This window comes from Anguilla rostrata, chromosome 12 (assembly GCF_018555375.3).
Source record: "Anguilla rostrata isolate EN2019 chromosome 12, ASM1855537v3, whole genome shotgun sequence".
Classification (NCBI taxonomy): Eukaryota; Metazoa; Chordata; class Actinopteri; order Anguilliformes; family Anguillidae; genus Anguilla; species Anguilla rostrata.
In genome coordinates, this window is record NC_057944.1 from 29,296,186 (window position 1) to 29,311,166 (window position 14,981).

Sequence of the window (14,981 nt, forward strand, 5' to 3'; positions counted from 1 at the left end):
CTGACTACGTAAGGCAGCGTGTCATAGCTTCATTCATACCATTTGTTCTGTTTCATCTCCGTCAAAACAGCACAGCATGGGTCAGCAGTACAGCAAATGAGTCAGGAGGGGGACGTAGTGGGGCAGTCAAGCTTACAACAAGCACGGTAGTTGCAAAAAGTATTTTATTACAATACTTACAAAAATAAAGAGGGGTTTCCAGTGTTCCGATCACTGTGAAAAGAACATAGAGAGGTTATATATTTCAACAAATAACCTTTGTAGAAGGGGCCCTGGAAGCGCTCAAGGTATTCAGTACTGCTGGCACAATGCCAGAAGGTGGCCCCCATCCAGGGGCCAAGTATGCTGACTGTAGATGCCTGGATTTGGGTACCAGAGCAGACCCTGAGCCCGTGACAGCATGTCTGCTCTGACCAAACAGCCGGCACAATGCCGGGGTAGAAGCACCATTCCCTAGGTGTGGGGGCCCCCATGGACAGGTCGGCCGCTACACTGCTGGATCCTGGCAGGTGGACAGCCCTCAGTCACTCTCCTTAGCTGTGAGCCAAAAGAATGAGTGAAAAAGAGAAGATGTCTGCTCACTGAATTTTATTGCTCCCACAGATTTATTGCTGCAACGTTTTGACCAGCAGGGTCTTCGTCAGGCCAAAGGAGAACCTGCTTTGTCCCTCAGAAAGTTGTGCATGACTCCCTGAAAACAGGGGGGTTTGGTTTTGAATTGTAGTCTGTACTCTGACTGTATGGTGCTGAGAAGCCAAGGACACCGGGTTCACTGGTGCCAGTGATGGAGCTTAATGTAACATAACCACCAGGTGATAACACCCTGAAGTAGATCAGAAGATGGTGTGCGTTCGGGACGTATGAAGCATGCTCCGCTGCCCCAAGAACACAGGAGGCCACAGATGATAATGGTCCATTCAGATGGTCAACTGGGTATCAATGTCCCCACTTTGACTTGAACTTAGGTCTCCCACACCATGCAGCAACGCCCCACCCACTCTCTCTGCTCTGTAAAGCCGGCTGTCTCTTCGTTTCCCAGCACAGTCCACCAGCTGAGTCCTGCATTATTTTTATGCACAGCTAAACCAGGCAGCAGGTGCTCCTGAGTGATGGACGAGAGCAATCTCACTCAGTTAAACTGCCTCCCTGTGCGATGCAAGGCTCGGTTTTAATACGCCCCTGCAGGACTGCTTTTTCGTGACTAGCGTTGGTACTGGGGAATGTAGTGTAGCTGTACACTGGGACTTGAAGATTAGCCACCCAGCAGCCCCGAAGAATAGATTATTCTGAACACAATCTTAGCGCATAATAATGACTCCCATTTGGGAAAGAACCACCAGGAGCTCCTCGGCTCTGCTGCTCGTGGAGAATTACACTGAGCGGTGCTGATTTTTCACTGAACCGTGGGGGTTGGAGGTCGCCCCTGTCGTTGTGATCGAGCCCAGTAGGGTTCGGTAATTACCGCTCCTCCTCAACCATCGGTGACTGCGGCGTAAACCGCACGCGCCCGCACGCGAGCGGAGCCGCACAGGCCCGCGACGTGGGCGGCGAACGGAGCGCATGAATTAATGATGATCACGCCCATTTCCATCTGGCCTTGGCAGCGCTCGTTTATTGTGGAAGATGATCTAAACGCCGCCTGTCTCGCGTCTAACCCTGCCTGTCTGTCAGGGTGATGGGGGTGGGGGGGGGGGATATTGATCGTCCTTCTGGTCCATCCAGTTTTATCCACTGCCTCTGAGATGATCTGTGTCTGGAGTGATGTATAATCCCCCCCCTCAACAGACACTCATCCCAACTTCACGTACTGCTAAATGTAAAAATACTAAAGATGAGGCACTGTGTTAGAGGTTTTGTATTTGCTAGAAAACACGGGGCTTGTAGCATGCCATTTTATCACGCTCTGCCTCCATTTTGTCTTTGCAGGACTGCCTTGCTGTCTTGTGTTCAGCATCTGACTCCTTGCCATGTGATCTGCAGAAGAGGAGACCCTGTTAACCGTCATTTGTATCTACATTTACATTTTAGGCATTTAGCTGACGTGTGACTTACAATGAGTGCAAAAAGAAGAAAAGGCCCAGGTTTGCAAATCACCAACATCCCAAGTATTGAGTAATAAGAAGTACAATGGTTGGACCATAACACCCCCACGGTATGTGGAAGGGAAGGTAGAGAAAGGTTTTTTTTGGGATAGGGGCATTGACGTTGATCCAGGGCGGGGGGTTGGGCGGAGGGGGGGGAGGGGGACTCATCCCCAAAACATCAAATGACTCCCCCAAATATTATCTTGTTATGTGTACATAGTGGGTATTGTTACTATTTTTAGGGTGGATAGAATCTAGATTTGTAAATCACCAATGCACAATCGACAGGAGCTCCCATTGAGAAATACTTGAATCAGACTATAACCTAAAAGAGCACAGCTTATGATAAATGGTCATCCTGGTCTTTTCATATCACATTAAATGACCTCTTACCTCTGACCTCTGCTCAGGCTTACTGCAAACTAGAAAAACAGCAAGCTAAAATTAGCCATGAAGGCTGCATTTCTCATTCAGTTAGAAAAACACTCTCTTGGTAATGTGATCACTATGATGTATAAACACTGGTCAGAGCAGGATCGCAGAAGAGATTTAATGTCAGTTTACAAGACCACAATTGCACTTTTGTTCAAGGAATTAGGCACGTTTACTAATAAATGTGCTAGACCAGGGGTGCACAACTCCAGTCCTGGAGGCTTAGTCTGCGTGCTGGTTTTAGTTCCAACCAGCTACCTTTAATTTACTTTTCTGACAGCTCTATAAACTACACTGGTTCACTCCATACTTGAGCACAGTAAAATATTTTGGACACACTTGCAGTCTGTAGCTGTTGCTAATGCAAATATCAGATGTCAGGATATGATTGAGCTCATTAAATAATAAAGAGCAGAAGTTGGTTTTTATTGTGCACCCCCGCGTTAGACAAACTCATAAAATGTCAGCGTCCTGTGATTACTAGGATCCATTTCAGTTGTCTGTTCTTTGTCACTGACTTGTGAACCCTCCTGACTGCAGTTTTTCAGTGATCAGGCTGAAAAGAAATAACAATAGGTATACATTCTAATTGTTCATTGATGAGCCCAAATGCATACCACAGAACAATCTGTTGAGAGCATATCCACGTGAGGGGCTAATTTGCTAATAAGCTGTCCAGGTCGCTGACGGTCTCACCTAATACATCCCATAATCATCATTATTCAAAGTCTTCTTGCAGGCAAGGTAGAAATATTTATAGGCAAACAGGCCTGTTTAGCATTTTTATACTTGACCCTATGAATTGTGGGATATTGCTTGCTTGATTAATGGTCAGTTACACCTGTACAGTAGCCTCTGCCTTGCATATACAGTATTTCTTGTACCACAGTTACACTGGTGTTTCCATTTTTGGTTTCCTACCTGTGTATATAATGTTACTGAAAAGCATCTGAGATGCCATTCATTCGGGTGTTGTCCTGCATTGCTAAACTGACACAAGTTGAGCTACAGGTAGTGAACAAAAAAGTAGAAACACCCATGTAAAGTTGTGATGCGTGGCCAGAGTGGCAGTGTCTGAATTTCTGCAGGAGGAGTACATTACTCTTTCAACCATTCTTCTACAGCAAGTCAATCAACTCACGCTCAATCAATGGAGGCAGTCTCAGATGTCTCATATTGATTGGGTTCAGATCTGGCGACTGAGAAGGCCACGATATATGGATAATTTCAGTGCCATGCTCCCCAAGCCATTGAGCCACTTATGCTCTGCGAATGGGGGTACTGTCAATCTAAAATAAATGCTTTAAGGCGGAGATGATCACTAAGTACCATTAAGAGAACACTGACATTGACCTTGCCTTCTAATGGAGTGGGTGCATGGTAGGAAACTATTATTAATATGCGTCTACATGAGGCCATCTAGTGGCCCAACCCTGAACCTTGTGCCTGACAGCGTGGGTGAAGGTGCTGTGCCCTAGACAAACCTGACCTACTGTCAGTGAGTCAGACGCCTCTCAGTTTTATCTCTTTAAATATACAGAGGTGAACATACACACTGTAAACACTTTTTTTTCAAGAGAGAAGATAAGTAGAAAGCAGAAAGGGTGAAAGAGGAGAATACATAATTATACGGGCAAAAAATATAACTATTCTAAATATTTCAGGCTTGTATAAGACATACAAACATGAAAGATTTACAATACTCAAATTGTATATGATGCTTTTTGTTTTGTTAAATCAAACGCGAAAATACCCCTAATGTTCTTTATTCCAATAATACTTCCTCATCTGTGTTGTGTGTGTGTGTCTGTGTGTGTGTGTGTGTGTGTGTGTGTGTGTCTGTGGTGAGGTGGGGGCCGGTGCACAAACCTGTGCGGCAGGCAGTGAAGCTGATTTTACCATCTATTAACAGTTCTCATTAAATAAGTCCGACATCGTCCATGCAGTATGTTGCTTCACATTCTACAAACAACGTGCAATTGGGATATAGTAAGGATGGCATATTCGTGTTTTGTCCGCCAAAATCGCCTCGGTCTGGTGTATGACGTTAACCATGGTTCCTCTCAGCAATGATGATGCGATATTTCGTATTACAGGTCATTAACGCACGGTGGCGCTATTGCAAAAATAATAAAACATACTCTTTTGCCGCATGTTTCAGTTTCTACCTAGAAGAGAACCTTATATCTGTTTTGCTGAGTGCTGCTATTAGTTGCATTAGCTATTCTCATATCGCCCGTTGCTATCCTTTATCTGTGCTAATATATAAATAAAATGTCAATGGCTTTTAAGAAAGTACGGAGCATGTTCTTGAAGGCGTCCTATAGTCTTAGTGTCGTATAGGTGCATCATATAGCTTTTAACGAGAGTCCAAAAGTAGATTTGACTAACGCGTGGCAATCATAACAATAATTTGCTAAATAATTTGTGCACATATTACATTGCCAAGAATGTTTTCCGGTTAAAACAACGAAATGATAGCATTAGGGCCACATCAAGCATCCATCTTAGTGAACAATAAATTAAAAACCTATTCTACCCCTCTATTGCGTGTCGTTGCATAAATCTCAAAACGGGGAAATTACTAACGCAATAATTCTCGGAAAGCAAGGTCGGTCGCCGAGGCCGCACATAAAACGTTTCATTTGCCGTGATAAGTTCATTGCGGCAATTTAGCAGTCAGAAAGGGTTAAGCGGCACGCTGCCTCGCTTCTTATTAAACATCAATAGGGAAAATGTATTTGCATGTTCTGGCCGGCTGTGCCAATGGGCGCGCACAGAAGGCAGGGCCAGCGGGTGGAGCCGCGAGAGGAGCCCAATCTGTGCGCCAGCAACTGCTCAGTCAACAACAAAAGCAGTAAAGACTGCAACAAAGTGGTCGATTTCTTTTCCTCTTCTTCGTCCTGATTTTTTATTTTATTTTAACTGGCCGTTTCTGGAGAAGAAACAAGTGCACTGGGCGTAATTCTTCCGGTCGTTTCTGCCCTTTTTAATTTAATAAAAAAAATTGTGCAATTACATTTTCTTCACAACATTTGGTTTGGATTACACAAAAGGCGCTACGGACACTAGCTAGCACACTATCCTATACGGTGAGTTCCATTTATACACATTTTTTGCTATAATTTTTTCCGGTGCTTTGCTTTTTGGCAGAATAATTGCGATTTAGAGGGTTTAAGCAGTGATCGTGATTGTTATTGGTCAAGGAAAATGCGAATGCATGAGAGTATGTCTTTTAGTCGAATATCAATGTGGTTTTAAGGAATGGTTGTGCGTGAGTTAAATGAGAATAATTTTGCCACGAGAATGCTGTTACTCGTGCAAAGCATAGTTTAAATTTTTTAACGAAAGGATACAAAATTTTCTCTGGAAAAGAGGGAACGGGAGACATTGAGAGGTACAAAATGTGTACGTGCCCTCCAGTTAGCCTGTCAGCATTGCTTTTAGCCTTGTTGCTTTGAAATATCCGGGGAAAAAATGAAATATCTTTTGAGTTTTATGAAATATAGTCGAGGACTTGACTATGATAAAAATTAGTAACGGACTTTTTGCTTTTGTTGGTGCCTAGGATTTATTACCAGATGAACATTTCGATAAACCCACTATTTTCTAAGATTACTTTTGCAGAGGCAAAGTTGCTTATTTATGCACGAGACGTACATTTCAAAAACGCGCCCTGTGTTACAATACGCTGTGTGCAGTGAATCTCGGCCTCGCATTTAGACTACCTACTGGTGCAGTTCAGTGTGGAGCAGACGTCTTTTTGAAGTTCCCCTTTGATGAGTGGTAAGTTCACTTACATTGCCGGTTTAAAAAGTGTGGGGATCATTTCGGTTCTAGCTGTATGTAAACTAAAACGTGGGTGTGCGGATTACGAAGGCCTATTTCTCCATCCAGGGGATGTAGTTGCACTTGAGGAGTAGAGAGAATTTGTGCTTGCTTATACCTCAGGGTGTTGCTCATTTATTCAAGACAACATGATTCGCACATTTTTCCAAGGTATTGGTCACTGTTGTGCCATTACATTGTTTGGTAGAAAAAGAAGTCCCTGCAATTTCATTGTATAGCATATAGATTGAATCGGTCATCTTGGAAACCATGGATACGGTACAGACAGTTGGAAATACTGTATATAGGTCACTGCTGTTGAGAATAATTTTAGATGACATTAGAAATACGTTGTTGAAATGTTATGATAAGGATACAAGGATACATAATCAGCTTGCTTTGTCTGAGAATATAATTTTATGTTGTCCATTCATTTAATATATTTTTGTGTAGTGTGAGACATCTTTGATTTATAAGTAACCTTCTTACCCAGCCACCCACACACACACACACTCCACTCAAAGCTATCGCATGGCTTCATTGGAACCTCATGTGGCCAGAAATCCCCAAAGTGGTTTCCCAAGGTTTTTCCAGAACGAGCCGAAGGAATTCTCAGAAAAGAAGCATGGATTGAGCAGTCCTCCTCTATCTGTGCTCCTCTCTCAGATGCATGCACACGCTTACTGTGCTACGGTGAATCCAGGAACAAGAACACAGACACTGGCTCCGCTCTTTTGTGCTGTGATTTTGGCTGAAGCATCATGTGTTGAGTGGCATGTGTTGAGTGGACTAGAGACCTCTCGCCCGTTAGGCATCGTTTGCGTGCGCGGTAGCGGTGTTAAGCAGCTTGCGTTGCGTTTTTTACATTTTCATTGCGAGTCCAGTCTATTAAGGGGTATTTCGGCGCTCAACAGTTTCCTTCCTGGGGAAAGGTGGAGGAAACGACTGAGCTGAGAGGGAAATGTGGGAACGGGAGCTGGAACTTCTGAACCCGGCCCGTTAGGGAATGCCAGACAGGCTGGAAATATTGCCGAGAGTCGGGAGGGTAATGGCCAGCATTTGTCTGTGCTGTCTTGTGGCAGCGGCTGTTTTTTTTCCTCCTCCAGCAATTAATGCAGGGACCTACCTGGGCTCGGGTTCAGAAATCTCCCCTCTGGGCTTTGGGTGGGCGCTGCTGAAAGCTTTACGGCCGGCCGGCCTGAATCTGACTCCCGGTCGCTCGTCACGGTGAGATACGGAGGCGGCGTACCGTGATGATTAGGGAACTGGGCCGGTAACTCAGTGGTCGCGGGTTTGAGTCCCACGTGGGGCACAGCTATTGCGCACCCACACGGGACTGCTAAATGTCAAAACGCGATTGCGCGCTTGGGCAGATTTCGAGATCTCACATTGGGGATTTGGATGTGTCCCAGGAAAAGTGGACCGGTTTTGCTCAGGAAAGCTTCCACAATTTGTCCTTTACGATCGGGAGGGGGGAATGATTTTCTGGAAGTTCTGGAAAGCTGATGTGGAAAGCAGTTTCCCTCTCCGTGTTAACGCGCGCGTTTTTTGCCGCGGTCGTTTCCGTGCCGCCAGACGAGCGGCGCTCAGGCGCAGAGCGGCAGCAGCGACGGTGGTCAGTGGCGGCGGCGGAGCCCTGTGAAACGAGCGTGAAATTAAATGAGCGAGAGGAGGAGAGGTTCTGGGATCCGGACCCGGGGTGATTTAACGGAGCCGGGAGGACGGAGCCGGACGGAGTCGGACTCTGCCGGCCCTCACGCTCTCCCGGGACGCGTTCAGAACCTCCCGGCCGCCCCCCCCCCCGGGTCCCTGGTGCCGCCGTGTGAGGACTCGCCCCTGGGGAACGTTTTCAGCGTCGCGCGGTAGCGGAAGCATTTTAGCCCCGGTCTCCCCACCTGTTCACGGCTGAGAGGGAGGGGCGCGTGACGCGCACAGCAGGTGTTTTTGTGGGGGGTGGGGAGGGGGGGTATTGATTTATCTCTGTGGGGGGTAGGGAGGGAGCTGGCAAAGTGGAGGCAGGTCCCAGGATGGGTCGTTATTTGGATTTTTTTTTTTGGTGGCGTGGTTCTCTGCACCTGGATGACAAAGCCTTTATTTTGTGTGCGTGGTAATGTCATACGGCAGTGGTTTTGAGTGTGTGTGCGCGTGCGTGTGTGTTTCTCGTGTGTGCGTTTGTGTGCATGCCTATGTGCGTGTGTGGATGCCTCTGTGTGTGTGTGTGTGTGTGTGTGTGTGTGTGTATATGTGTGTGTCTGGCAATGTCAGTGTAGCAGTACTGTGTGTATGTGTGTGTCTGGCAATGTCAGTGTAGCAGTACTGTGTGTGTGTGTGTATGTGTGTTTACATGTAGATTTTCCGAGGGCCAGACATTCCTGAGCACAAAGCCGTGCATTGAGGGTGGTCTGGGAGACCCCTCTCCCTGCAGTCCCCCTCATTCCTGTCACATGAGCTGTATTTACACCCCTGGGACGGGACGCGGGGTGGTGCGGCTCCCAGTGACTACGCTCCCGGGGCTGCCCCGACTCACACCTGACCCCTGCCCCCCCGAACAGCACCCTGTGACGTCCTAGGACATCCATTCCATCCGAGCCTGTTCTCAAAGCAGAGCTTCTCTGTAACTTTCTCTTAGTGGGGACAGAAAAGCTCTGTCAGGGACTTCGTGAATGGTGGAAACGTTTTTTCTGCTTTTTTGAGCTTCGGGAGGGAGGGGCGATGTGGACGCCGGTGCTCTGCTGCTTTTGGGCCGCTGAGGTCAAACTATCCGTTTGTGGGACGGCTGAAGGCTCCAGCGTCCGAGCCGCTCGCTGTTCTCTGACTTCCTTTGTCTCACGCGGGTGTCCCCCTGACGTCAGGCTCGGAGCCGCTGCCCCTTTGTGTTGCCGACGCCCAGCAGGCGCGCTCGCCGGGGGACGGGAGCAGCTGTTTCCACAATGGGAGGGGTCAAAGGTCGCCCAATCAGCTGCGGGCCGGGCCGGCCGTCTTTGTGAGCGCCGGGGCGTGACCGCCAAAACACACGGACCGGACGCGCTTCCACCCGCGCCGAAGAATGCTGTTTGGAAAAGCTCTTCCGCCAGGCCCCGGCCTGCCGCTTCCGAACGAGGGGCGGGGCCAGAGGGGACAGGGCGGGGCAGGGGAGGTGATTGATACAGAGGTTCCCATACACCAGCGCCTTCTTCTTACTCGACCGTGTGATTGTAGACGGTGTACGGGAGGAAACGTCGGGGCGTAGCGGCAGAGCGTTTCTCTTCCGTGCTTTACGCTCGCCTGGTGAGCGCGGAGCTCCCCCCCCCCCTGCGCGGCGGCGGGTGACGGCCGCCCGCAGACGAAGAGCTCCCGCGTTCCGTTTAATCCCGCTCTGCGCCGGCTATCTCCACGTCCACCAGGAGGGACTCCGTTTGCCAGATTAATCACCGAGAGAAGAGAGCGCGCGATGGATGGGCTCTAGCCAGAAGGAAAATAAAAGCCATTTGTCCCAGTTTTTACATTTTTTTTTTTCCCCCCACCGTTCCAGCTGAAAATCCTCGGGTTGCCTTGGATTGATTAAATCAAAATCCTCTTTTCTTTTCCGCTGCAGGGCCGAACGGTTCTGAGCACGGAGAGGAACGGTCCCAGTGGTGTTTCCACCTGGAAACGGTTTGGCGCGGAACGCTTACAAACCGTGCCCGGCGCGATTTGCTCGGCACGGTTAGACAACCGTGCTCAGTGCAGCAGAACTGTTTGGGTGGGCGGGCTTAATGACGTAGGTATTCACTGATTGGTTTCACATTACGTCAGTTTTGTGACTCCGCATCCGGTCTCTTTGCGTCCTCTTCCGTAAGCTAGGTCGGTAGAGAAGCTAATATAAATAAAAATGCCCGAAAACTGTTTCATGGTCAGTGGAGGTTACGCTAAAAAGAAAAACCAAAAAGTGACCAAAATACACAGAATCCTCGTCCATATCGTCAGCCAATGAAACAGAACATAACAAAACCAAAACAGAATGGGGAGCGACGACAACAACTGGCGCATAGTTATTACACACACAACGGGACACCATCGCTGATCCACCGCGTCACTTGCTGTCCTCAGTAGTTTTTTTAGATACTTCCTAGTCCTGGTTTTAGCAGCCCGACAGATGGAAACAGAAACGGTAACCGTTCCCACGAGTCCTGAGCAGCGTGGAGTGGCACGGAGCGGCCCTGGTAACCGTTCGGCCCCGCGGTGGAAACGAGGCTATAGTGTTGGGCTTTCAGCTAGAGGATATGTCAGTGTGCCTGTATTTCCTGTTCAGTACATAGGGTGTGCAGAGTCAGCATAGCCATTTAGCTTCATGTCAAAAGCACAGGTATTCCTACATGGCACATCTTTTTCATAAAGTGGCTGTGCCACACATTTAATTCAGGTGGCAGTTTTCAGTGGCCAGTGAGTTTATGAGTAATATTTGTAAGATTATGGGTTTATGGCATTTTTATGCTGTAGGACATCTTAATGTGACCTTGCATTTAGCATTGCATTATGGGAGTGCGTGTGTGTGTGTGTTTTCCTTGTGGGTGTGAGACCTGTAGATTGTGGGTGTGCAGTCGTTTATTTGGCTTCCTCTGACAGGATGAAAGGATGTAAGGAAGGGGATCGCCCCCTGCGCCCCTCCCTCCCCCCATCAGATTGGCCGGGACACAGGGGGGGGATCAGAGCTGTCCTTTCACATTGGCTACGGCTGCACCTGAGGGGCTGTGAGAGAGAGAGCCTGCTGGCGCCAGCTTAGAGAGAGAGAGAGACAGAGAGGGGGAGACAGAGAGAGAGAGACAGAGAGAGACAGAGAGAGGGAGAGAGAGAGAGAGAGAGAGAGAGAGGCAGAGAGAGAGGGAGAGGCAGAGAGAGGGAGAGGCAGAGAGAGGGAGAGAGAGAGAGAGAGAGGTGTGTGCTAAAGAGAAAAGGGGAGAAAGGAAGAAAATGGAAAAATCAAGAGGAGGCATGGAGAGAGAGAGTGTGAGTCTGTGTTACAGAGTGCTCTGCACATGTCCGTCTGCACCTGCCTGTTACTCAGACTGGAGCTGCCTCTCTGTCGGTGAATGGCCTGAGTTGGGTTGGGTTGGGTCACCACAGCCGAGGCCACCTGGGGTCATGCAGCTTATTCACCACAGTGCTTAATGTAGCGCCATCTGACCTGTTCTGTCAGATTTTGTGCGAACGAACACCTGAAATAACAGCTAAACGCGTTTTAATGTGTGTAGGTGTAATACAATACAATGGCACGGGACTGAAAATTGATCCCGCAGAACTACAGTTTCAGCAGACGTGGGCCACCGTACGTAACCCTATAAAACCTCTTCCTCCTGAGTTTGCCCGCGTGATAATTGCATTATTGTGGCGGGACGCCATTAACGGATTGTGATTCTGTTTGTTTTGAAATCTGACGAGATTTTGGCCCTCATACACATGAAGTGTGTCTGCCAGACAGTAGAGGGCCTAATTAAGGGCCAGGAGAGAAAGGCCTTTTCACTGATGTGTGTGTGTGTGTGTGTGTGCGCACTGAGCGCACATGCTTGCGTGAGAGGGAGAGAGAGCTTCTGCTGTCTCATTTGGAGCACTGTAATTAAAACTGGAGATAGGCTCTTGTTCTCCACTGGGCGCTTCTTTTAATCACGTTTGAAGCTTTGCGCTCAAGATCGCCTCCACCCCCCCCCCCCCTTCTTTTTTTTGCTACTGTGACACAGGAAGAATGGGAACTGAACTCAAAGGAAAGGGAAGGAAAGCAGTCGCCTGCTCAGTCCACACAGAGGAAGTCTCTGCCAGCTTCAGGGCTTGTGTAACCTTCAACCCTTTGAAGAGTAGGCTTTTTGAATTTTTTTTTCCATTTTTTCCCCCCAAATTCTAAGTCAGTGTTCCAGAACTCCAGAACATTGCTTTTGTTTACCAGTAGTGATTAGAATGATCAGCATTAGAGTGTTCAGTTAAGAACATTGTAATCACTATTTGTTATCTTACACTTTAAAGGGTTAAATGGCTGTGTTGGCCATTCCCAAGGTCACCTCAGAGATCTCCATGGCGTGAGTGGTGCCTGTTCTCAGCAAGCTGTTCTGAATCACCTGCACTGCACGACTGCTCCAGTGGGGGGCAGTAGGCCCAGTTTTGGACCAGAGCTTCCAGCTAATGTAGGGTTGAGGTTCAGCCCCTAAGTGGGGTGCTGCCTTTGCCCCCTGGAGCGAAGCACTTAACCTGATGTGCCTTTGTAAATATCCAGCTGCAGAAAATGATTAAATGCAAATGGCTCTGTACGTCACCGTGGAAGAAAACAAATAACATGAGGTAATAAAGACCTGGAAGGGGGCCCATAGGACCATATTAGCCCCCTCTCCCCCCCTGCTCTATGTTGTACTGGAGTTGCAGTGTTTGTGCTGGAGTCGCAGAGTTTGTGCTGGAGTCGCAGAGTTTGTGCTGGAGTCGCAGAGTTTGTGCTGGAGTCGCAGAGTTTGTGCTGGAGTCGCAGAGTTTGTGCTGGAGTCACAGAGTTTGTGCTGGAGTCACAGAGTTGGTGCTGGAGTCACAGAGTTGGTACTGGAGTCACAGAGTTGGTGACTTGTCCAGCGAGACGCGTAACGCTGCTGGCGGTGACTCATCTCTGAGTGAGGGGATTGACGCTGAGACTGCGTCCGGCTGGCGAGCGCGTCGCTGGCTGCGTTTCGCGCGTCGCGGTTCTGGCTGTGACCTCCCTGCAGGGCTGGCGGCTCGCGGCACAGTGCCCGGCCCCTTCGCGGCGTTCCTGAGCCGTTGCCGTGGTTGGTAATGGGCCTAATTTGGCGCACCTGGTTTGGCACAAGGGGGAATAGGCTTTATCAGCTACTCAGCACTCAGTCTCCTCCCCCCTCCCCCCCTTCTCTGCCCCTCCCCCCCCCGGCCTGCCTCCAGCTGTGGTCCAGATGTGACGGGACAGCCCAGCTGTGACCAAGGGCCCCCCAGGGAGGCGGGTAGTGGGGGAGGGCAGATGTGGGCGAGGGCGTCGGATTTCACCGGCAGTCGGTACCCCTCCCCGCCCGCCCGCCCGCCCCTGAGACTGGGGCAGTCTCTGTTTGTGCCCAGCTCCTGGGCTGGAGAATTTAGCACTTTCTTTCAGATCTGAGTGTGCCGCACGTGTCGTGTGTCAGGCCACCAGGGACCCTGTTGGTGACTGAGAGGGGGAGGGGGAACAGAAAACCCCCGTGAAGGCCAACTGACACACCAGCCTGTCCGAACAGTCGGACCGATATTGAGCATCGCACACGATCTGTGGATATGGATTATAAATCATTTTATTTATTCTTTGCTCAAGCGCACATCTTAGGGTTGAAATGGTTCTCCCTTGCGAGCTTTTGGATCATGTGACTGTGGACAATCGTCTCAGGCATCTGATTTTTGGCAACTTCATAGCTCTCATTCGCTAGTTATGCATTCACGATATTTTGAGGCGTTGGCTGATAGATCTGTTGCACGATGGATAGCGACTAATATGAGGTGTGAGAGGAGCAATGCTGGGCTTGCAGAGATGATTGTCATGTTTAAGCAGGAGTAGGAATTCTCTGCTCTACCGTAGCCCTTTAAATGTTGTATTATGAATAGACTAAGCCAGTATTGAGCTGTCGGTAACGCGGCCCTCCACCATTTTGAAATTTTAATGAACACCCTCCGGTTCATAATCCTTTCAGAGTGTCCCCTAACTTTGTTAACATTGACTGTGTTCTACCGGTTTGTGGAAAGATATTAAATGTAAATCAAGTTCAGATGAATCAGTTTTAATGTTAGCAGTAATCATAGCAGCAGTCTCCCCGTGTGTGTCACAATGCATTGGCCACTTAATATGAAACACTGGTGTATTGGAACTACTCCTAACTTTTCTATTAGCCAGTAAACAATGTATTGAACCTTTTCTTCTATGCCTTGTTTTTCTATCTATTGGGTGTCCTAAGTATTAGGCTAAATATTAAACAGAAAATCTGCAATGGTCACTGTCAGCCAGGAAAGTCATACACCATTTTATTCAGGACCAGTTTGGCCAATAGAGGAAATTCTTAGTGAGAATTTCTCAGATGCAGGTTACACCTGGTACTGTCTGACTTTTTTCACTAAGGGAGATTAAAAAACTGTAAAAGATAGCAGCTGAACTGCCTTCCTGCCAACTGAAACATCGGCATTGACATCGGCCTTGAGAAATCCATATCGGTCTTCCCCTAGTGCTCAGAGCAGCGTTGAAGTCGTGTGTGGGGACTGTTCCCTTAATTTCACAAAGGGTGAATTGACTCCCTTATGGATCACTGCCCTTGTACCATTGCGCAAGCATACTTTAACTGATTTTCTCCTGCTATAAAAACAGGACTTGGGCTGTGTAATATGTTAGCATGGAGAGCCTTTCCTGCACAATTGGGTGTGTCTCACACACTAAGTCAAGTACTGAAAGTGCATAAATGGGGAAGACTGCTCAGCCATGCTGAGAGTAATTCCTGGTTTGGGCCCAGTTTCATATACGCACTGAAACTGAACCGTAGCTCAGAGACACAGGCTGTCGTACTACTGTGTGGTCGTACCATAAAGAAAATTTAGCAGTATACTCGACAGCGTTAAGCCTGAAATTCTATTTACAGTTCCTGCTTCGCAGTTTGATTAGGGAGATTGACTCAACAAACTTTG

The 14,981-nt window shown here is 48.3% G+C and overlaps 1 protein-coding gene across 3 annotated transcripts in view; it reads left to right on the forward strand.

Annotated features, from left to right (window-relative positions):
- The first annotated feature begins 5,324 nt into the window (after nucleotides 1-5,324).
- The window catches only part of numbl (NUMB like endocytic adaptor protein), a 55,600-nt gene continuing 45,943 nt past the window's right edge, over nucleotides 5,325-14,981 (forward strand). The window contains exon 1 of one of the 3 annotated variants that reach the window (XM_064303760.1): nucleotides 5,325-5,608. The gene's annotated coding sequence lies outside the window, so the exon portion shown is untranslated. Of the gene's footprint in view, nucleotides 5,609-5,658; nucleotides 6,303-14,981 lie in introns of those variants that run through there. The other 2 variants (XM_064303759.1, XM_064303762.1) reach the window with 2 other exon arrangements.